The sequence below is a fragment of the Nyctereutes procyonoides genome, unplaced genomic scaffold (assembly GCF_905146905.1).
Source record: "Nyctereutes procyonoides isolate TBG_1078 unplaced genomic scaffold, NYPRO_anot_genome, whole genome shotgun sequence".
NCBI lineage: Eukaryota > Metazoa > Chordata > Mammalia > Carnivora > Canidae > Nyctereutes > Nyctereutes procyonoides.
This window is the reverse complement of record NW_026575048.1, coordinates 33526395-33549379: the sequence shown is the minus strand read 5'-3', so window position 1 is coordinate 33549379 and position 22985 is coordinate 33526395. Positions and strand designations below refer to the sequence as shown.

General features: G+C 48.6%; 1 long non-coding RNA gene across 2 annotated transcripts; it reads left to right on the top strand.

The window, feature by feature from the left end:
• The first annotated feature begins 66 nt into the window (after positions 1–66).
• On the top strand, positions 67–20957 carry LOC129510757 (uncharacterized). Of its 2 annotated transcripts, XR_008664685.1 has the most exons (6): positions 67–884; positions 1355–1424; positions 2065–2459; positions 2808–2854; positions 14528–14694; positions 19879–20957. It is a non-coding gene; the product is annotated as an uncharacterized LOC129510757 (long non-coding RNA). The 2 variants fall into 2 exon arrangements; XR_008664686.1 differs by lacking the exons at positions 67–884; positions 1355–1424; positions 2065–2459; positions 2808–2854 and adding an exon at positions 4893–4993.
• The last annotated feature ends 2028 nt before the right edge of the window (positions 20958–22985 follow it).

Genomic DNA, 22985 nt, shown 5'->3' with positions numbered 1-22985 from the left:
TCCTCGGGGCAAAGCTGGGGGGGGTGGGGCTGGGGAAGTGGGTGTAGGGAGGCTGACACCTGTGAGCCTGCGTGGGTCGGGAACTCTGGGATCAGGGGAACAATCGTGAGGTTTTAAAGGCTGCCCTATTCAGCCTCAACCACCAAGTCTTTCTGGTTCCTCATGTTCCTCGTCCCTGAAGCCCCAGATAGAACTCCTCTCCCCGGGGTCGCTGCAGGCAGCAGCGCAGCGTGAGCCACAGGCACGCCGCTGGGCTGCGCGAAGGCTGCATTGGTATCCGCGGACGTGCGTGCTCCAGGCTGTCTGTGCAGTGTGTGCGCATCGGTGTGTCTGGAGGGGCCTCTGTGTGGGAGGAAGGGAGTGTGTACCCTGTGTGTAAGTTGGTGCTGACTCCGCCAGAACTTCTGGTCCCTCCTCCTCCCTCCCTGATTGCATCATTAGTGCTAATTGAGGGGCTTTCACACGCCAGTGCATTAGCTGTTTGGAGTGAGCTCCCCCCTCCTGGGAGAGATAAGCTCTGCCCCTCCCCATCCCGGCCCTCCACTTCCCCGCAGCCCTGGAACTGTCCACCCAGAACCTCTCCCCTTCCTGGGCACCTTCCTGCCTCCCTCTGGTTCTGGACTAAGTAATCCCTCTCCTCCCTGCAGTGTCAGAGATTGGCTGGAGAGGAGTCAGGGAGGTGTCAGAAGGACCCCTCTCTGAGGGGTGTCAGGGAGGGGAGGTTATCCTTGGTGGAGTGGGGGCCTGGAGAGCTCTGGCATTCCTACAGAATACAGAGTCACTGTGATGAGAGAGGGGACAGGAATCTCTGCCTGGTTCTTTTGGACATGGAAGGACAGAGGAGAGGACTGAATCTTTGATATCCAGCCTCCTATCCCACTGAGGTAGGGGCATCCATCGCTGACTCTTGGGGTTCCCTAAGACGGGAGAGTTGAGGCCCAGTCGAGCTTAGCAAGCACCGGAAAGACAGAATAAGAAAAGCCACGGTTCTCCTGAGAACCTTGGGTTTGGTGGGTTCGGTCTGGTCCTGCCTGTCGCTCTGCCCTGTGCTGGCCCACCTCTGCTGGGTGTGGGGGGAATGGTCTGAGCAGATGCCCTCCCCAGCCCTCACACCAGATGTCTTTGTTCTAATTAACTGTGCTGGGAAAACCAACCTGGGTTTGTAAACAGAGCTACTGGCTAAAGTCAACAGGGAGCAGCAGCAAACAGCAAACATTCTCCTCACACAGCCTCCATCCAACCCAGCCCCTGGGGAAGAAGGGAGGCTTGCAGATCATGAGGCCCCCTAGCCCACTGCTGAGTCAGGGAAAGCCTGTCTGCCTCTGTGACCCCGATATGGCTGTTCCCTTCCCAGTTCCAGGGGCTCGGCTCCTCTCTCCTGGTGAGGACTGGGGATTCTGGGAGGAACAGAGTTGCCACCCAAGGTAGGCTCTGCCTTTCTTCCAGCAATCTTCTCATATCTCCCCAGCCAAACCTCTGCATCCAGGAGGAAGCCATGGAGTAGGGGGGTGGGGTGGGGGGTGGATATTCCTTCAAGAGCTTTCCTTGGGGCCTGCTCTGCTCTACGGTCTCAGAGAAGCCTCTGAGCTAGGATTTGGCATTGTGAGTCTGTAACTTAGAGTTGGTGAATATAACGCGAACATTGTTAAGTGTGTTACACATCAAGTAGGTATTATAATAACATGTTCTGAAATTAGATAATTATTCCTATGATATCTTTGCCAAGCTTCAGTGTTTCTATTATGGTTTGAAAGTTCAGTGCACACAGGGGCCTGAGAAATAGGCACAAATGTACATACAACGCACATGTATAAGCCCACCAAGCAGGAGCTTCACACACACGGGAACAAAGGCATTTCAGCTCTCTCCTCACACCCACTCTGTCTCCCTCGTCAGTTTTCAGACACACAGACATATACAATCTTTGATGGAAATAGGTTTTTGGCCTCTGAGAAAAAGGGATTGCACTTTTGGACAGATTAGAGTTTCTGAATTGGCAGTTCTTGAGTTCTTAACCAAATTCTGCTTGTTTGCTTTTTTCTCTTTTTTTTTCCTGCCACCCAGGGAGAAGAATCATCATTTCAAAGAATTGAAAAAGACACAAAATACTGCTTCAAGCTTGAAGATCTATAGCCTGCCCACCCGAAGCCGCTGTGGCAGGGTCCCTGGAGACCCCGCAGGGCCAGTCCCTTCTCAGGCCAGTGTCCAGCTCTGAGCACTGAGTGCCACCTTCACAAGAGAGTCTTCCTCCAACTGTCACTCAAGGCCACAGCAGTCCTCAGATCAGAATATCTGCTAGTGTGAAGGCTCAGTGCTGCAGACACACCACATCTTCCTGCTCCTCCCTGTGCCTGCCACATCCCTACCCAACCCGAAGGCTAACTGGGTTAGCAATCCTTGGGAAGGAAGCAGATGGTTTGGACCCCAAGATGCTAGATTTCTCTGGAAATGTCTTTTAGGTACCTCCTTTCTGCATGTTTTTGTCAGGTGGTCCCAGGCTGCCAGGATTGTGATACCGGCCTCTCAGCCTCAGCTCCCTTTTCCCTCCAGCCCAGGTCTTAAACACCTCTTTTGGAGTGGTATGCTCCTGCTAGAAAACTTGGGGGATAAACTGAACTGGACCCTTGGGCCTCCATGTACTGCCCCTGCATGGAGCCAGACCTCCCCAGCTCAGTGCCCTGCTGTGTGTCCGGACTTGCAGTCATCACCTGTGTTTTCCCAGGTTGCCCCATGCCCCCCCAGCTCCTCCTTCCAGAAGTACTCTCATCTAGCCTCACCGTGTGGTCTTTGCTATCTGGTTCTTCTAGGTCTCTCAGAAAGTAGCAGGTTACACACAACCCTCCTCCAATGGAAGGTACGTGGGTCCCTGGGAGCTTGAAGGTATATTTTCAGAATTCTGTGGATTGATTGCCTTTAAAAGGAAATGTACGAAATATATTTGTCTGGTTTTGGAAACCTTGAGGTAGAGTCAAGAGTATGGGGCTTAAGAGTCAGAGAAACCGGGGTTCAAATCCCATTGGCTGAGTTACTTTGTGCAAGGTAGTTAACCTCTGTGTGTTGAGTTTCCTCATTAAGAAAATGGGAGAAATTAATAGTACCTACCACATGAAGTTGTTGAGTGATAGTATGCAAAGACATGTAAAGTGCTCAGCACAGCATAAGCCCTTAAAATTATGTGATCTATTGCTAGTATTCACAGTAATATCAAACAAATAAACATTTGTAAGACAGCTTGGTTGGCTGTAACTCTGCCCAGAGGCAGAAATGACTTGACTTCCATCCTGGTTCCCACTGGTGAAATCTCTCAGTCTCCCAGACTTTCATTGAGCCTGGAATGTTCACTTTTTTCCAAATCAGCAAACCAGCGGTCGGTTGATCAGAAGAAGCCTCCCTGCCTCCCCAACCTCACAGTGAGCTGTGGAGGGAGGACCATGAATCAGGGCCTGACTGATGTCAAAGTGAGTTGAGAGCAGGAGAGGCCTCAGATCTGTCCTCCCTGGGGCAAGAAGCTGGGGGGGAGGATGGATCCAGAAGAGGAGGGGGGAAGGAAAGGGGTGGAGTCAGGCGGCCAGCTCTCCCACCCCCACTTCCCTCAGGTAGGAAGTGAAGCTGACGTTTCCAAAATATAAAAAACAGATGATGAAGGTCAGGTTTCCTACACACTGGAGAGCGGGAGCCCCAAGGCAGAGTCCCCAAGAAATGATGTGAGACAGAGATGGGGGCAGAGGGAGAAAGAGAAGCGACAAGATAGAAAACGATGCAGAGACAGGGAGGCAGAAACAAAAGCCCTGAGTCCTGAGAAAGATAGACAAAGAAAAAGCTGTGACTCAGGGGAGAGCTTTCTACTAATTTCTGGAAAAGAGCTTAATTCCTCTGTGTGGGTCGCAAGATGCAAACATGAGCCATTATGATTCCATGGCCCTGTCAGTGGGTGAGGGCCTCTAGGACCCTACCAACCAAAAGGCTTTGTAGGCTCTCCGAGTTCTCACTGCCCAGGCTGATCTCTCTGTGTTTGGGCCTCTGGATCTGTGGTCCTGAGTGTCCCTCTAGTCTCCCTCCCTGGGCAGGGTTCTTTCTCCATCCACCTGCCAGCTCAGTCTCACCCACCAGCCCAGAGAGATGCTCTATGATGGCTTCTTTTTCCCTTTCCTGGTTGGCTGTGTCCTCCTCCTATGCTGCTTCCTTTGATTGGAGGAACGGGGGTAGGAGAGGGGGAAGACTGAGAAGGCTGTTTAGAGCCATTACCTGGGGGGAAGGAGCAAGGGGAAGGCCTTGGTATTGGACCCAGCCCAGAACTAAGACTCTATGAGAGCTGAACCCCAGAGCCTCTGTTCCTGGGGCAGATGGAGAGGCTAGCAGATGAACGGAGAATTGGCCATTGGATCACTGGATGATGGATGGAGTCTGGTAGCAGGGAGTGGTGAAGGCCTTTGTCATTGCACAGGAGAGGAATGGGAATGGAGCATAGGGGCTGGGTGATTGGATCTAACACATTACCCCTTCTTTGACCAAGCCAAATGCACCCTGAGGGTATATGGGACAACTTTCCTTCTAGGTTGTTGTCAAATAGAAAGAACCTAGAACTTTCTTTTTAGGTTGTTGTCAAATAGGTTGTTGGTTGTTTTTTTCAAGCAACTTCAGGGCTGTGGTTTGGAAAGTGGAGAGAAAAGAGGAAGAAAGAGAGGCTGTTGAGTTGTACATCTGGTTCTGGACCTCGAGAGGGCTGACAGTTCTCTCCCTCTCCCTCCCAGGCGGCTGGCCTACGTCAAGGCCCAGGAGGAAGACTGTTCCTTACCATTAAGGAGACCTTGGCCCTGCTTGTGCCCTTAGGAGCTTAGGGTGTTAATTGGGAAGACTCACTCCAAACCATCAGAGACTCATACAAATGAAGGTCTGGGGTGGACCTGCAGGAAGGAACTGGATGGAGAACTATCTTGTACTGAAAGCCTGCTGTGCGCCAGTCACTGTCTAGCCTCTTGACGCACACTGTGAGGTCAGTATTATCGCACCTGTTTTATACAGGAGGGAATTGGGGCTCATGAGATTAAGGAATCTGTCAAATGTCACACACATCTTTAAGTGACAGAGCAGACCACCATGAAATGAGCAAGCAGTGGCTGGGGCCCTGATTTAGGTTTTCCTCTCCACTCTTTGTTGGTTTGGGAAAAGAAAATTTCAGTCTGTGTGGAGATGGGAGAGAGGCAAATAAATGCCACCAGTGGGAACCAAGATGGAAGTGTATTAAGGTTATCTCTGTCTCCAGGCAACAGAGTTTGGTCATAAAGTTTTATTATTTTATAGTTCAAATTAATACTAATGATAGAGCATGCTTATTAAATGCCTTTCATCATGGTTTGATCCACTTAATGCCTCTAGGAAATAAATACTATCATTATCTCCAATTTTCAAGATGAAAAGATTGACATCCTGAGAGGTTAGGTACCTGGTGGCAGAGATGGGATTTGGACTCAGATGCCTGTGCTGGCAGAGCTTGTGTTCTTCCAGGTTCTGTCCTGCTGCCTGTAGTTTAGTTCATGGGCTGGGCTGGGCTGGGTTGATCTCAGCTGTAAAAATCCTGAGGTCAGTCTTTCCAAGCCTGGCATTGCCATCTGATGCGGAAGATGGCTGTCTGAGGATATTTGAGCCTTTAAAAGACAGAGGTAGGCTCTGCTGGGGCGAGGGGTGGGAGGGCACAGTGAGGAAAGAAGGACGGAGATGCAGAAAGAGGTAATAGAAGAGCCCTTCCCGCTCATCCATAGGGAAACCCACAGACTCAGGAGTAGAGGCTAAACCTCTACGATGTGTTTTTCAGAGACCCCAGCAGGCCCTGTGAATCATTCCGTCCTTCCCCTTCCCCACAGGGGAGAAGGAACAAATCACAAGTGATGTTTTTACAAAGGGTTAACGAGACTCTGGGAGTCTGTATGGAATTAAAATAATTATTTGAAAAATCTCAAAAAGCACAAAAAAGGAAGTAAGAATTATACAAAATCCCTCCATTAAAGGAGATTATATATCATAAGATGTGAAAGCCACCTTGCCTGCACCTCCAACCCCACTTGGAGAGGTAACATCCTATGAAGGATGTAGTGAGTAAAAGCTCCCTAAGATGCTCCATGCAATCATCATCTCCCCCACTCCCATCGGCTTCCCCTGGTGACTGACTCAGTTCTGTACCAGCAGGCTCCAAGACGCCTCGCAGTCTCTCTGCCGCTTCTAAACTCAAATTCAAGTCCTGTGCTTAAAAAAAAAATGTCTTTTGGATTTGCTCCTTTATTTCCTCATTGCCATCCAGGCTCTTCCTCTCACATCTGTTCTGTTGATTGGGTCCCCTCGAAGTTCCCCTCCCACCTTGAAGCATGTATGGGCACCAGATTCATTCTGCTAAGAACACTGCTTCCAACACATCATTTTCCTGTTCTAAAATCTTTGATGACTCTCCGTCATTTGGAGGGTAATTGAACTTGGCATTTCAAGTCAGTTGCAACCGACTTTTTCTATTCTGGTATCCACAAATACTTCCTGACTCTGTGCTGCAGCCTGGCTGGTTGCTTCACAATCTTAGAGGACATCCTGCAGCTCCTGCCTGACAACACCCTTTCCCAAGCTTGCCCATCCTTCAAGGCCTATCTCAAGGCTTTCTTTTTTTTTTACAGCAAGCCTTCCCTGATTGTTTTAGTTCACATTTATTGCTCCTTCCCCAAATGCCTGAACACAAGGAAGCTATACCTTGTGGTTCGGAGAACCCTGGTTGAGAGAGACCTTGAGTATGACCATAGAATAGGACTTCCCAGCCTGGAGCCAGGAGATCTCTCAGAGTCTATAAATGTATTGGGGAGGGGGAAGCTATTGTCAATATTTCAGAAAGCCTTTTGAAACTATTTCCTGATAAGTTTGCCCAGTCATAGGAAACATTGACTTTCCTTGCTTGTGGCCAGAATTATATCATGCATTGGGTTTCTTGTCCTGCTGAATGACATTGGTTGTTTATTAAGAACAATGGGGGAGGGATGCCTGGGTGGCTCAGTGGTTGAGTGTCTGCCTTTGGCTCAGAGCATGATCCCACGGTCCTGGGATCAAGTGCCATGCCACATCAGGCTTCCCATGGGGAGCCTGCTTCTCCCTCTGCCTGTGTCTCTGCCTCTCTCTCAGTGTCTCTCATCAATAACTAAAATCTTAAAGAAAAATGGGGGGATATTATGTAAATGTATTGGTAGGTAGACTCTAAAAATCTGGAGTTTGTGGGACAGCAGGATGAAAAAAAGGAATGTTGATGGTGAAAAAGTTGAAGTCATTGATGTTGCCCAGGGTCCTGACCAAAGGAGGACCTTTCCCTGTTGTTCAAATAGCCAACCACTCCCCACTTCTCGTGAAAGACAAGCTCACTTTCTTACAGGTGGCCAAGACATTATTTGATTGCAGTAAATCTAAACTGTCTTCCTCAGGACAGCCCTTCGAGTATGTGAAGATAACTTAGAACCTCCACTGGCTTCTTTCTGGTTTCCTGTAGGCCAAAGACAAACTTTCTTCTGTGTTGTCTGAGACCCCAAATGCTAGAGCCTTGTCCATTCTGCCTATCTCTGCTCAAGACTCACTTATCCTCTTCTGCTTTTCATATGTACCTTGCTATCTCCTTTCACTTACTGTTCCCTCTGTTTGAAACACTCTTGTCTGGTTGTGATTTCTCTCATTTGTGTCATCTGGTTGAAGTCTGTCTCTTCTGGACTATACAGTCCATGAAAGTGGGGCTTTGTTTGATTTCTGCTCCCAGGATGTCCCCATCACCAAGCACAGTGCCAGGGCCTATGGCAGTTCATTAAATATTGACTAAGAGTGTTATTTTCTATTTCATGAGTGTGTTAGAAACCGGAAACGTGTGCAAAAGCACCACATAAACTATAAACCAGGGTGTATAATTTTGGGAGTGATTACTATTATTGTTTCTTCAGTTACATTTTTTTGTTTTGTTTTTTTAAAGGTTTTATTTATTTATTCCTGAGAGACACAGAGAGAGAGTGAGAGGCAGAGACACAGGCAGAGGGAGAAGCAGACTCCATGCAGGGAGCCTGATGTGGGACTCAATCCCGGGTCTCCAGGATCAAGCCCTGGGCTGAAGGCAGCGCTAAACCGCTGAGCCACCCTGGGATCCCCTTCAGTTACATTTTTATTTCCTAGATGGGCACAGATGTATACCCATCATGCTGCCTTCCCCTGGGCACTCCCTGGCTTGGTAACAAATGACCTAGTATATAGACTCAGCTGTTTTAACCCCCCTCTGTTTTAATTGGTTGTTTTTTTTTTAAGATTTTATTTATTCATGACAGAGAGAGAGAGATAGAGAGAGAGAGAGGCAGAGACACAGGCAGAGGGAGAAGCAGGCTCCATGCAGGGAGCCTGACGTGGGACTCGATCCTGGGTCTCCAGGATCATGCCCCGGGCTGAAGGCAGCGCTAAACCTCTGCACCACCGGGGTTGCCCTTAATTGGTTGTTGACTAAAAAAATAATCTGACTAAATGAAGTTCTTTCTTTTTATTTTTTTAAGATTTTATTTTTTATTCTTGAGAGACGCAGAGACATAGGCAGAGGGAGAAGCAGGGTCCCCATGGGGAACCCAATGCAGGACTCGATCCCAGGACCCTGAGATCATGATCTGAACCAAAGGCATATGCTTAACCACTGAGCTACTCAGGTGCCCCACATGAAGTTCCTTCTTAATGTTCAATCTTAGCCCTCCTTTCATCCCTTTCTCCCTTTAATCCTACATTTATTGATCACCTATTCTGTGCTAGACACCAAACAAATAACCAGGGACACAAAGATGAATGATAGACTGTCTGTCCTGAGGTAGTTCTTGACATATTTTTACAGTATGGGGTCTTCTGGGTCTCTCCCCAGATCAGGCTCCTTTGATTGCCTTATCTTGTTTGATAATGCTCTTTTCAAAATGGGGCCCCAGGATCTTTGCACTTACTGTTCACTCTGCCTGGAAATCTCTTCTCTCAGACCTTCCTGTGGTTGGCTTCTTCTCCATCTATGTGAGTCTTGACTCAAATGTCTTATCACAGGCCTCCTCTGAGCACTCACTATCAAATTATTCTGTTTTGTCCTCAGAGCACTTATTATCTGAAATTATCTTGCTATGTCTGTTATATTTTCTGTCGTCAGTGTACCCCTCATTAGAATGTAAGCGCCATGAGAGCAAGGGCTTTGTTTTGTTCACTGCTGTATCCTCAAAGCTCCAAGTAGTGGCAGCATATAGTAGGTACTCAGTAAATAATTATGGAAGGAAGGACTGACCGTGATATGCCACTGATCCTCTGTCAACCCAAGCTGAGCCCATCCTCGCCCCGCAGTGATTTGGACAGCATACATCTACTGATGTGCCTGTCCTCTGATTTTATTCAGGGTTATCAGCTTTGTGCCAGAGGCTAAATAACTAACGTCTCCTCATCAGCCGGAAAAAGAAAAAAATGCGCTCCTTTTGTCTTAACCAAACCCAGCCTCTTTATTATGAGCCTGGCTTCCAGCTTTCTGCAACTGTGACCAAGACTGCTCCCCAGAATTTACCTGTCTTGTGTCTTATTCCCTCAAGACTCTACTTTGTGACTTTTAAGGTGACAATCAGTTAATCCAATAACAGAATCCTGCTAATGTGCTAACGGGAAAGGGTGGGAAAAAGGCTCCCAGCTCCCTCCCTTCTGACTCAGGTAACATCTGTGCATTTAACAGGGCCCTTCTGGAGACAATTAAATAAATGCTTTATTGAAACAATAAAATTAATAGGGGTCTCATGGAACTCAATGAAAGGTTTTTAAAAATTAACTTCATTGTTTTTTAAGCTTCAAATTAAGCTTTGCTAGGCAAGGGGTGGGGCAGGACCAAATTATATTAAAGCAGGTCCCTACCCACAGGACCACCCTTGGGGAGTTGAGAGCCTAAGCCTGAGCTTTCCCTGGGGAATGGCCACTGCTGCCATTCTGGGGTCCTGGCTCCGATGGGCTCCCACAGTAAGAGGAGAGGTTTTTCTAGATTGTAGGTCTGGTTCTGTTGCTGGGAGCCTGTGACCTTATACATGGATTAACTCCATGAGATTTGGGTGCCTTAGGTCAGGTATCCCATCAAAGTAAATATCATGATGACATTTGTCATGTAGAATGAATGAAACAATGCACATTGAGAATATTCATTCTGCCAGGAAGTAGGTGGGACATCTGTCTGGTTCTGTATTTCTCTGCATCCAGGTCCATCCACCCTACCATACAGCCTCATAACCCCTGCCAGGCTTTGTAACCTATGTTCACCTGTTTCTCCCTAGGAACCATCTTCAGCCTCAAGAAAAGCCTAAGAAGTCAGAGTTTGTCAAATCAAAACCTGAGGTCAAAGTTTTTGAAAATCCGTGGGTGGTTCTGCTGGTGGGGGCTGTGGAGCAGGTGTGATGTGGGACCAGGGGACATCCTCATGAAGGATTTGCCCAGCGTGGAGGGTGATGGGACCTTGGATGGGGAAATTCTTGTGAAAGATATGGTTCTCTGTCCAGACGGATAGAGTTGGCATAAGACTGTCTTCAGGACTCCTCATTATTCCTATCAAGGTAGCACATTGATTCAAACCATCTGTGGGCTTGTGAGGTCTGATTAGACTTGGCGTTTCCAACCCTGGGCTCCCGACTTACGCCCTATGTGAGTGTGAGGAGTAGGCTGGAGGTGCTGTTGAAGTCCAGGGTGGACCCCGTCTCTGAGGCCCAGATTCCTTGCCCCCAGTGACTCAGGGCACATGCAGCTCCAGGCCCCACCCCTCTCCTGGGCTGCCAACAGGCATTGGGAGGGGTTCTGAGCCCAAAGCCAGCAGGCTTCGGCTTCCAGCTCTGCCCTTAACTAGTTGTGTGACTTAGAGCAAGTTGTTTAGTCTTTCTGTGCCTCAGTTTTTTCATCTGCAAAATGGGGAGAATGATCCCTGCTGTGGTTGTTTTGAGGATCAAATGAGGTGCAAATGTGAATCACTTTGAAGTGCACAAAAAAGGATTGTACAAAAGTTGTTGTTTTCATTAACGGTATTCCCATTGTCAGGGAGCAGGGCTGTCTGGCCCTGGAGTTGCTTTCAGGTTCAGGACACCTCTGGGCTCTGGAAGGGGGCATGAAGCTTTTGGGGGTTTTGTTTATTAACTCCTCTGGTTCCACATTTCCCCTAGAGGACTTCTACCCTCTTCCCCCTCTACCACCCTCCTAGTCTCCCAGACTGGAGATCTTAGAGGTGTCTTTGACTCATCCCACTCCTTTATCCTCTTATATCTATTCTGTCAACACATCTTTTTCTTCCTTTGAAACCTATCCCAGACTCACCTTTTCTTTCCTGATCCCACTGCCATCACCTTCGTCTAAGCCATTATTATTGGGTTTCCTCGGGAGCTCCCCAGCTGGCTTCCCTCCTTTGCACTCCTTCCCTCCAAGTCTTCTTGCACAGGGCTGCCAGATTCATCTCCCCAAGGGCCACTTTTTATCAGGCCACTCCCCTGCTCAAGAAAGCTCAATGGCTCCCTAATTATCTCTTCAAGGCCATGCTCCTCTATGTGCTTTTAAAGTCTCCCACTCTGTTACATCTGCACTAGGCACCTGATTTCCCATACTGCCCCACATGCACCCCCTTTTCCAAACAGACTGATTTCCATATTGTCCTCCAAAGAAGTCCTGGTTCCCGCTTCTGTGCTTTTGCATGGGCCCACTTGCCCTGCTTGGAGCGGGAATCCCTTCCCTTCAAGCTTCTTCTCGCTATCAGTTCTCTCTGTTCTATAGCATCCAGCTCAAGTCCCTAGCCACCACCCCCGAGAGAAGTTTCTTAGGAGGTTGTCTCCTGGGACTATCTCCTCTTTCCATGTGTCCTAAATTCTTCTTGCTTATACTTGGCAGTACTGATTATCTTTTATTTCTTATCCCCCCTGCCTGCTTCCCTTACCTAGATTATAAACTCTTGAAAGGCTGAGACCCTGTCTTGCATGTTTCCCTAACAGCTAATCAAAGGCTGGAGGCCCTGTAAAATCTTGGTTGATTGTGTGGACAAAGAGATCTGCTTTGGTGCATGGAGACTGAGTGTGGAGATTGTCTATTCTAAATAGAGATTTTGTGTCCCCCACCACTCCTCCCCCACCCCACCCCTGCTCTTCAGACCCCCCCACCCAACAATGTCTTCATCCATCAGTAATAAAGCAGGAACAATAGGGGGTTTCTTTCTAATTAAAGGGAGCAGTTAGTGTTTCCACTTCAAAGCCCTGGGAGAGAAGACTTTTGTTCCTCAGGCCTGGGAGCTCTGGGAGTCTGGGTTGGGTGGGGAAGCGGAGCTCCAGGCCCAGCCAAGCATTAAGCTCGTGAACCTGAGATCCCCCCCGTTTGCAGGCAGAGAAGCTCAAATTTAAAACAACAACGTAATTTAGTAACTTCAGCTCTGATAAAACAGTTGGGGGGATTTCTTCTTTCCTAGCGTCTGAAGCCAATGTTATTACAGGTGTGTGTGCTTGTCTCTCCCACACCCTACCCAGCCCCTGTCACTCCCCCCCACACAGCACACACATGTACCACACTACACACTCACACATGTAGAGGACTCACAAAGTGTACATGGCGCTCGCTAAAGGGACACATCTGCTCACCTCTTTTCCCAGGGCACTCCAGCCTGCACTATCCCACACACCCAGTTCCTCTCACACATATTCTCTCTCCACTTCTGAATGCAGAGCAACAAGGCGCTCTAGCTCCAGAGCCATCCACTATCTCTTCAGCTGCAAGTCAGCTTGGCAGAGACAGGTTCCCTTCCTCTGACACACACCTCCCTCCAACATATACTGGCCAAAGACTGATCCTCTATGCTAGCCCCAGACTGAGTCCCACCCTGATAATAAAGTGGCCCATATCTCTGACCATGGACTGAGACCCCAAAGTGGCCACAGAATGTGTCCTGATAGTAGACCCAAGAAAGAGTGTGGAATGGGTCCTTGGTCTAACAAATTGTCTCACAAATTTGATTCATTGATGAGAGAGGAGGGAAGAGAGAGTTCTGGCTCAGTTCCACTTGCTGAAACTGCAAAGCCCACCTTGTCCATCTGTTTATCTTGTAGCAGTATAGTGGTAAGCAAGGCCAAATATGGGCCCTGTCCTCAAACATCTCTGTGTTAGATCAGCAGCATGGGTTTTGAGATTTTATGATCCTGTGTTCAAGTTCCCCCTCCTTGATTTAGTAGCTGGGTCGCTTTGGACAAGTTACTTAACCTTTCTAAAACTTGACTTCCTCATAGGTAAATTGGGCATCATGATGATAAAGACCTCTAGGGATGTTAAAAGGATTAAAGGGGGTCATGTATCAAGTACTAACACAGTGCCTGGCACATAGAACATGCTTAATAAATAATGATGGTTTGTTTAGTTGTTACTCATTCTGGTGGGAACATAAACATATATACCTAAAATTTTAAAACAGTGTAAGATCTGTCCTGGTTACATGTACCAGGTGAAGGAGGAGCCCAGAGGAGACTCTGGGTCTGCTGAGGATGTCTGGGAAGGCTTTTGGGGGGCTGGGGTTTAGGAGTAGGGTAGAGGCAGCTCTTGGATAGAGGCTACGGGGAGTAGGAGTTTGCTTGGCTGACCTGTTGGGGTCAAGGGGAAGAAAAAACAAGCATGTGTCCCGGGGTGAAGAACGGCATCCCCTTGCAGACCATGCTGGTATATTTTGACTGCCACAGAGAGGTAATATTCCCATGACTCAATCATGCCACTAAACTCATGAAGGTGAGAACAGCCTAAGCATCCAGGAGGGTCTCAAAGGGCATTTGATGACGATGGCAGATGGTAATGGTGACAGAATGCTACGATTTGGGTAGAGTGATAACTTGATTTAGAAACGGATGACTGAGGTCTTCTGGCTGCACATCTTCCCTCTGTTCTGACCTGGCCTTCTCATCTTTCCTTTCCTGATCCCAACCCCCCTTGCCCACTTCCTTCATGCTCTTTTGTCTCTGTGGAGCACAGAGAAGACACCCTTGTCTTGGCCGCTGGCTCCCCTCATCCTCTGAAAGCTCCTTCATCTTAGGTCTTGTCTGGCTGGACTTGGAGGGGTTGTTTCCGCACACGTGATGCCGCCAGCGTGGGGCATGGCTGCCCTGCTGCGGCCTTGCTTTGCTCCCCTGATTATTTCTCCTTAATTGAGCGTAAAGAATGTGAGGAATGTGGAGTAGACTGTGTGAGGAGGGGCTGCTGCAGCCCCCTCCGGGATCTGGGATTCTGAGCTCTGGATGGGAGAACTGCAGATGGCTGCTGAACCCCACACAATGTGTGATTCCTGGGGTGCCCCCCTCCCCACGGTGGTCAGTCCACTTCTCCAATCTTTGATGCATTTCTTCTCTGCTCTGGGGCTTTCTTCCTTCTCTCTGCACAAAGAATATCATTTCTTTGTAAAACTGGTCATGATCTTCTCTCTTCCCAGGAGCCTGCCTTGACTTAAACCCACCTCACATTGATAATCATTATCCATCTATAATTCCAGGTTGAACTCTAGAAGCTACTCACTCTCTGACAGAAGAGGGAAAAGCAACAGCTACTCTGTGGCCTTGTGTGGCCTTGTTTGGCTGCTGGGAATCGTGCATCCGGGCTGTGGGAAACTGTGAGTGCAGGTGTGAAGGCGGCTGCTTTGCCTGTCAGGAAGGCAGCCAGGTGAGTCACAGCTGGAGCGCTTCCTCTGCCACTTTGCTCTGCCCACTCAGAGTCCGGCCTCCTATCCTCTCTGGTGGAATACGACATGGAGGGGAAAGCACAGGTCGGAGACTCAGCTCCGAGTGTGTCCTGGTCTAGTCCTGGAGTCTATTCACTGTGTGATGTCAGGTGAATTTATCTTCTCTGAGGCTGTTATGTCATGTTGTAAGAGGATGGTGATATTTCCCCACTTGTAGTGAGGTAAGGATGAAATTTGATGTGCTAAAGCATGTGAAGCACGTAGTAGGACTTCAGGAGGTATTAGTTTGGCCCTTTGGAGGAGACTGGAAGAAAGAGGTGAGTTTTACTAAAAGAGGTTTAGTTTCCTGTGGGAAATGCAGTAGGCCATCCCAAGAGATGAGCGAAGGGACAGGATGACCCTGTGAAACCCGGTAATACAACTTCCACCCAGAGAAGTGCAACAGTTAGGGGACTTGGCAATCCTGATGCTGTGGCTCAGACTCCTTGGGAGAGGACAGTGACAGCTGTCTTCCTCCGTCTCCCCTCCCCTGAGGCCTGACCAGAGGCAGTGTTGATTCTGCAATGAGAGGGGTTCAGGGTATATTTAAAGACAAACTTCCTGCCCAGAAGAGAAGTTCTGTGTTGTGAGAGCTAACCTTCCCAGAATAGCTGAGTGTGGGCTGGGCTTATTTTCACAAATAGGACAGGGATTGGGGCTGGCTGGGGGCAGGCCAAACTCACCCAGAGGCGGAGGCTGGTCAGAGTGGTCCTCCATGGCCTCTTCTCACCTAGACTCTGCTGGCTGCCTTCAGCCTCCCATCTCCTCTGCTCACTGGTAGGAGCTGCCTGGTGTACTCTGAGAGTGGCAAGGCTGAGAATGCACTGATTATATTCTGCAACTTCTGGAAAGTTCCTGCTGTTAGCGATTTGCAAACCTCCTGCGATGAAAATTCAGAACAAAGTGGAAAGTAAATGGGCCTCATGAGCTACGGTATAGAGAGCTTTATCATTGGGGGTGTTTATGAGCAGGGGACCTTGAGGAGGGCCACAGGCCCCTTCATCTTTATGGCGCCCGGAATGCTGGGTATTAGCGGGGCTTAGGACGAAGGCTGACCTGTGGAGTTGACACTGGCATTTCCCTCCATTTCCTGGAGGCAGAGGCACATTACTGCCCTCCCCTGCACGGCAGGAGGTACCTGAGGAGGACTGCAGGGCCACCAGTGGAGAAGGGTGCCAGTGAAGCTGATTCTGTGGCTGGAGGCCCCAGGGGAAGAAGGGCAGCAGGAGTTGGCAGAGTGTGTAACAAATCTTGGGTAGATGAAGGTTTCATTTGTAGGAATCTAGTTTCCCCAGGACCAGGCTGAGCCTTTTCATGAACTCAGACGCTAGACCTCTCCCCTCCTCCCCGTCCTGGAGCCTAGAATGCACAGAATTGTGCACTGTCTCCTTCTCCCACCCCACCCCTGCCCCCATCCCCAGCCCCATCTGTGTCCACATTCCTGTTCACAGCCACAGCAGCCCTGGCAGCAGCCATGGCTGAGCCACATCTGGGGCTCTCATGGCCACATCTGCATCCGCCCCTCTCAGAGCCGGTTATTTCTATTCTGACTTTTATCTGCATCTGTGGAATCTGGAGGGGATCTGTGGATGGTGGGTTCCCAGCCCCAGATGCTGTCAGTTTCTAGGGGAGGGCTGGGGAGGACCCCATGTCACTAGGCCCAGAGGAGCTGCTCTGATGGGTTTCAACTGAGGGCATTGGCTCCCACTTCTCTGCAGTCACGGATTCCTGGCTCTTGGGTTCCAGGCAGAGAAAGCTGGGAGCAATCCATTCCGAGCCTCACACCTCCCTCCGCTGGCAGTCTCCCTCCCCTGTCCTACTCCATCTCTGCCTCTTGCCCCTCCTCTTCCATGACCTAGTATACTTACTATTGCTACTGATTCCAGGCTATGGCTCCCAAATGACAAATGGGTGGTGGCAGAAGAGGAACAACACTCATGTTGCTTATGAGAGGGAGATAAATGTGGGGCATGAGAGGAGGGAGACCAAGATAGAACTGGGTAAGGTGGTTTCTGGCTATCACAGGGGTCCCTGGACTGGTTCAGAAAGGCTCCAGGTAATGTCAACATGCAACACCAGGGGCAAAGCTTGTGTGGCCAACATGGTCTGTATTTATAGGCCAGGAAGATCCATGAGAGGACTTCTGGCTTCTAAACCAGAGCACCTTGGGCTATTGGCTGGGTCTCCCAGCCAGCCTCCGATCAGGCTTCCTTGTGTCCTGAGTTCCCTGGATGGGTTGTTTTTTCAAGACTGTAGGAGGGTGTGTGTGGCGTAATAAGCATTTCTTGATGTGGTCCTTCACGGTTGGATAGACACTGTGGCCAGAAAAACCCTGACACAAGGCCTGACTCAGGAAGGGATAGAGGACTCCAGAGAGCTAGTACCTTTCCTCTGGACTGGCCCAGACCTGCGGTGGCCTGGAAACTCTGCAGGTCAGTGTCCCCTGATGAGGGGAGGTAGACCTCCTATTGACCTCACTGGCCTCACAAAGGGTTTGGGGTAGAGAAAAGAACTGGAGAGGTCTTGAATGGGACTGTATATGAGAGTATGAGCAAGCCCATCTGGAAGTGCATGTGTGTGTGTGTGTGTGTGTGTGTGTGTGTGTGTGTGAGGAATAAACCACTTTGTTTAGAAGGTTATTATCCCTGTCCTGATTGAGGACTCCCCTCACTGTTCTACAAGGTTCTTCGACCTTGTGACTTAGAATGGCATTTTGCCTGGCACATTCCCTGGGATGTATCAGAGTATTAGCTGAGCCCAAGTTCTAGTTGGCTAATCAGGAAGTGCACCCCTAAAGTGGTGGGGTAGGGGCTGTGGTGGTGGAGTCCTCAGTGATTCTGCTGGGAGTTCACCAGGTGTAGGGTTCTCCTGGATAAGAAGCCTCTCAATCTTGCTATGATTCTTATGTCACTCTGCGGTGACTTTCCAGGCTCTGTGACCTCAGGGCCAACTCTCACTCAGTATTGGAGCAGAGACTCTCATTTGGATCTTGTCTAATAGAGTGTGTTTGGGCTTCTACATCAACCATGGCAGTCTCCATGCAGAGAGAGGACATTCCTGTTGAGCCTCCACAGTTACCCCGTGAAATCTTGCTGATGATAGCAGTGAGTCTACCATCATGTTCAGGACTGGTGGCACTTTACTGGATGCCTAGACTGATCTTTCTAAGCCTCAGTTTTCTTATCTGTAAAATGGTAGTAATAGTAATGCTAACTCATAGGGTTCTTATGAATTAAATACAGCAATACATAGAAAAAGCCTGTTACAGTGCCTAGCCCCGCGTAAATGCTTAATGCATGTAACTCTTACTGTTTGTTAACTGCCCCTCCCCCCCAGACACCTCTGTGTGAGGTGACCTCTGTGTGGGTCAGGCTTATGATTTACACAGATCAGAGTGAGAATGTGGAGTTGGGGCTACAGTAAGCTTTGGGATAAGGACACATATGTGGGATTAAATGTAGCGATTTTTTTTTAATTTTTTTTTTTAATTTTTATTTATTTATGATAGTCACAGAGAGAGAGAGAGGCAGAGACACAGGCAGAGGGAGAAGCAGGCTCCATGCACCGGGAGCCCGATGTGGGACTCGATCCCGGGTCTCCAGGATCGCGCCCTGGGCCAAAGGCAGGCGCTAAACCGCTGCACCACCCAGAGATCCCAAATGTAGCGATTTTGAACAGTGTTTGGTTGAGGCTGGTTTGGGATCCCTATGAGGGATAGGTGTTAGGATTGAGTTTGGCGTTAGGACAACATTGGGGATGGAAGTCCCTGGAAAATTTGGGTTGTGGACAGAGTTGTCCTTAAGGAAGTCTTTTTTTATCAAGACTAGAATGCCTATATGTGCTTAGGAGACACAGCAAGGCTCTGTAAGTCGAGCTTCCTGAGGGGGTGGGTGCCTTGGCCTGTGAAGGCCCAGAGCTTTTCTGAGGGTAACCTCTGCCCCCACAGGTTCTGTTGGGTGGAGAGAGCAGTGCACAAGGTCGGGGCCTTTTGGGGGAACCTGAGGAGATCAAGGCTGGAGAGAATGTAGGGAACTCACTGTGGCCTTCTGGTTAGTTCCATCCCTCCAACACAGTAAGCTTTGGTCATCCCACCCCTCACCTATCGCCAAATGCTCACCTGACTGGCCAGGGTTCTTTGGCTTCAGCTCCCTTGCATGTCTCCCATCCCAACCCCCACCTTCCTCTAGCCTCCACCTCTGCGGGGAGGTAGGACACAAAGGCTGGATCTTTCCACCAGCCCCATCCTCCCTCCCTTGCCTTTCTCCCTCCTGGGGCTGGCAGAGGCCAAAGAAAACAGAGCGCTTGCCCCAGTTCACTCTCACTCTCTCCCTCACTTCCTGCTCCGGGAAGATGGTTTACTCCCTCCCCCGCCCTGGCTCGGGACCTGGCCTTGGTGTCAAGTTTCGCCAGAGCTTCCAGAATCAGAGGCCCTGCCTGGGCTCAGGCTGGACCCCTCACCTCTCTCCATGTCACCTCTTTGGGGTTTTTTCTCAACCAGGGCTCTGTGTCCCAATCTCCCTATAGTAAAATTTTGTTCTTCAGGTGGTGGAAGAATCCAGTGGAAGGAAGGTTTTCTAGGGAGTAGGGGGCATGTAGGTTGAGAGTGGGATGGAGTGGGGACAGATGGCTGCTGTGCAGAATGGAACTCTTTGGAATGGGTGAGGGAGTCTTGTGGACACAGGGACTGAACACATGGAATTCCCTTGAGTCCTGCTGACCCACTAGAAATAGAAACAGCTCCTCTTACAGCCCAGTAAGAAAGATGCCCTTGGGCCTGTGCAATGGTGTGGCCCTGGCCAGCGGGCAGCCTTGATGACCTTCCCCAGTGACCTCAGGACCATTTGTGGCCAGCTCAAGAGACACATCTCCCTCAGAACTTCCTGATTTCCAGACCCTACTCAATCAGGTCCAGCTACCCTCCCCAAATTCCCTCAGGGGCTTCTTAGCCTCATTTCCTCTGTTGTGGGTAGAGCTTTATCACAGAGTTCCTCAGCTTCTGAGAGGCCTGTGGGGTTGTGAAGCCCTTGCCCTCTGTCAACCCCATAGAACTACCCTCTCTTTCCAAAGATAGGCCTCTCTTCTGACCCAAACCATCGTTCCCCCTTTCTTCTTCTTGCTCTCCCCAGGTTCCTGGTCCAGAACTCCGGTTCCCTTCAAGTGACTGCTCAGTGGACTCAGACAGAAGTTAAACATATGGGCTCTGGTGTTGCACTGCCTGAGTCTGAATACGCATTCCGTCACTCACCAGCTGGGAAAGCTTGGGCAAGACACTGGACACCTTATGTGTGAAGTAAGGATAATAACTCTATTGATGGCACAGGGCATAATGTTGTGAGGATTAAACAAGGTAATGCAGGAATGCATGTAAAGGACTTAGTGTAGCGCCTGGTACAGAGCACACATCTGACAGGTGACAGCTCTTCTTATTATCGTATCTTATGATCGCTCATCTGCACCTGAAGGCAATTCCAGAGAGACTGCTGAGGGATGGTAGAAAATGGGGGCATTACTTTCCACAGGACTGGTTGGCAGGTGTCCTGGTTTGCCTGTCTACCACTATGTAATGCCTATTCTGGCATTTAACATCAAGTTAGGTGTTCGGATTTCCTACCATCTCCCTCCCTCTTTCTTTTCTGCACTTAATACTTATGGAGAGCCTACTGTAGGGTGCCTGGGCGGCTCAGTTGGTTGAGCATCTGGCTCTTGATTTAGGCTCAGGTCATAATCTCACAGTTGTGGGATCGAGCTCTCCCTCACCCCCATCTCCACACTGAGCTTAGAGACTACTTAAGATTCTCTCTCCCTCTTTCCCCCTTCTCCCCCTACCCAACTTGTGTGCATGGTTTCTCTCTCTCTCTCTCTCTCTCTCAAAAAAAAAAAAAAATCTATTCTGGCCTGATTCTGTGCTAGGCACTAAACATACCATAATAGATAAAGAGCAACAGGCTGATGTCTGATCTTTATCAGACATAAAGACAAGCATGTAAACTGGACAAAGCAATTCTGTACTTCAGGTACTGTGATGGAAGGATGTCCAGATATAGTGGAATGTAAGAGAGCTGAGTTAGGAAAGCTTCAAAGCTGAGGGGTCTGAAGCCGGTTTTCAGGCAGAGGGGATATTTGAGCAATGGCATTGAGCTGAGAAATACACCACATTTTATTAGGAATATCTTCCCAGTTTGGAGTTGAGGACTAGGAGCCTGAACATGGAATCTGTGGAGAATATTTTTCCTATGAAGGATGCTAGAAGAGCAAACTTTGCTTGCTCTTTCCAGAGTTCATCTAGGAAAGCCCTTCCTCCAGTAGCTTCCCTGCCTGTTCTCCTTCAAGCCTTTACTCCATTGCCTCCTTCCCCAGGAAGCCTTCCCTGACTAGCCTGTTCTGAGTGGCAACCTACCCCCTTTCCACAGGTCTCTTCCCCTCATCCTTCAGTTTGCTTTATTTTTCCTCCATGGCACTTATTGCTATCTAACATTTCATATATTTTATTTGTTTTTTGTTGTTGTTGTTTGTCTCCTCCTACATAAGCTCCATGAAGATAGAGATTTTTGTCCATGTTATTCACTACTGTATCCCTAGGGCTTGAACAACCTGGCACATAGTAGGGGCTCAAGAGATATTTTTTCAGATGGGTACTCATCCCTTGATTCATGCTAGAGACATATTTGGTCATGTCTAAAATGGGCCAGGTATGGTGCTGGTGAGCTGTAGCCAATGATCCCCAAACGTTAATTCACAGACAGGCTAGCTGCATCAGAATCACTTTAGGTACCTGTCACATATACAGATCCTCAAAACCTAATGAATTAAAATCTTCAGAGGTGGACGCTCATTTTAGCAAGGAGGCTTGGGGATTTGATGCGCACCACAGTTGGAGATTACAGCTAGACAATCTGAAAAACAGAATGTGCTTCCTTCATCAATAAGAGAATCAGGAAAGAACACAGAGAAACCAGTCGTGAGGCTATGATTATAGTCCAGCTCAGAAACAGTGGTGGCTTGACACAGGTTGAGGCATTTGAAATGGAGAGAAGTAAATGGATTTGGAGGATATTCAGGAGCTGAAAACTTGAGATGAATTGCATTTGGAAGGCAAGGAAGGGAGGTATCAAGAATGGGTTCTGGGTTCTAGGCTTGTCCAGATGTATAGATGGAGATGCTATTGTTCAAATGAGGGATGCCAGAAGAAGATCCAGTTTGGGAGGTAAGATTAATGAGTTTAGTCTTAGGTATATTGAATGTAAGGTGCTTTTGGCAATCTGAGAGGAAATGTCAAGTCAGTAGTTGCATGCCCAGACCAGGAGGTTTCCAAAGCCAGTCATCTGAAAACATCGTGTTCAGAAGGGAAGTTGTTGACTTGGAACTAAGCAAGAAGACTGAGATCAAAGGAGTGAACATGGGCTACCTCAGCATGTTTCTGTCATGTTAAAAAATACACAAACACATAGAGTTTCCATTGTGAGAGGCAAATAAAGTAATGGAACCTAAAATAAAGTTACATGTGCCCTAAACTAATTATGCTTAAAAATAAAAAGCAGGAACTATATAACTGTAACATGCATGGGTAGTTGTTATTGAAAGATTTAAATCTTGCTGACACCAATATGAAATGATGGACTGTGATTCATAGGGAAGGTAATGTGATTTCTGCACATGGGCTCTGACCTTGGGCGCCCCAGCCAGAGTTTGGAGAGTGGTTCTAATTGAATCAACACTGCGCTGCATGGGGGTGGGGTGGAGATATAATGTCTGCCAGGACTGTGAGAAGAACAATCTTACTGCACCTGAAACAGAGAAAATGGGCCAACAGACAAGAGGTTGTTCACATAGAAAGAGGGATTTGGAAAAGCAGGATGTGTCAAACTTCTCCGGCCTGGCCCAGGGTAGATCAACACAGAATGTGAAGAGCATGAGCAGCCTGGTGACTAGAAAGTGCCCATTACTTTGGGGGTGAGGTATGTCTCACTGACATCTCCTGAGTGAATGGGAACTATTGCCTAATGGCCCTCTGTTCTGATTCTGGACCCTCCAAGCAGCCTTTTGGAGACTAATCTGACTTAATAGAGAACACTTTCTCAACACTTGGAGAACAATAATAGAGAACATTCTTATGAGTGAGCCCTTGTGCGTATTATCCCATTTAATTTTCCCAACAACCAATGATACAGGTTACTATTATTATCTGGGTATTGCAGATGATAGGACAGGGTCACAGAGGGTAATTCATTTACCC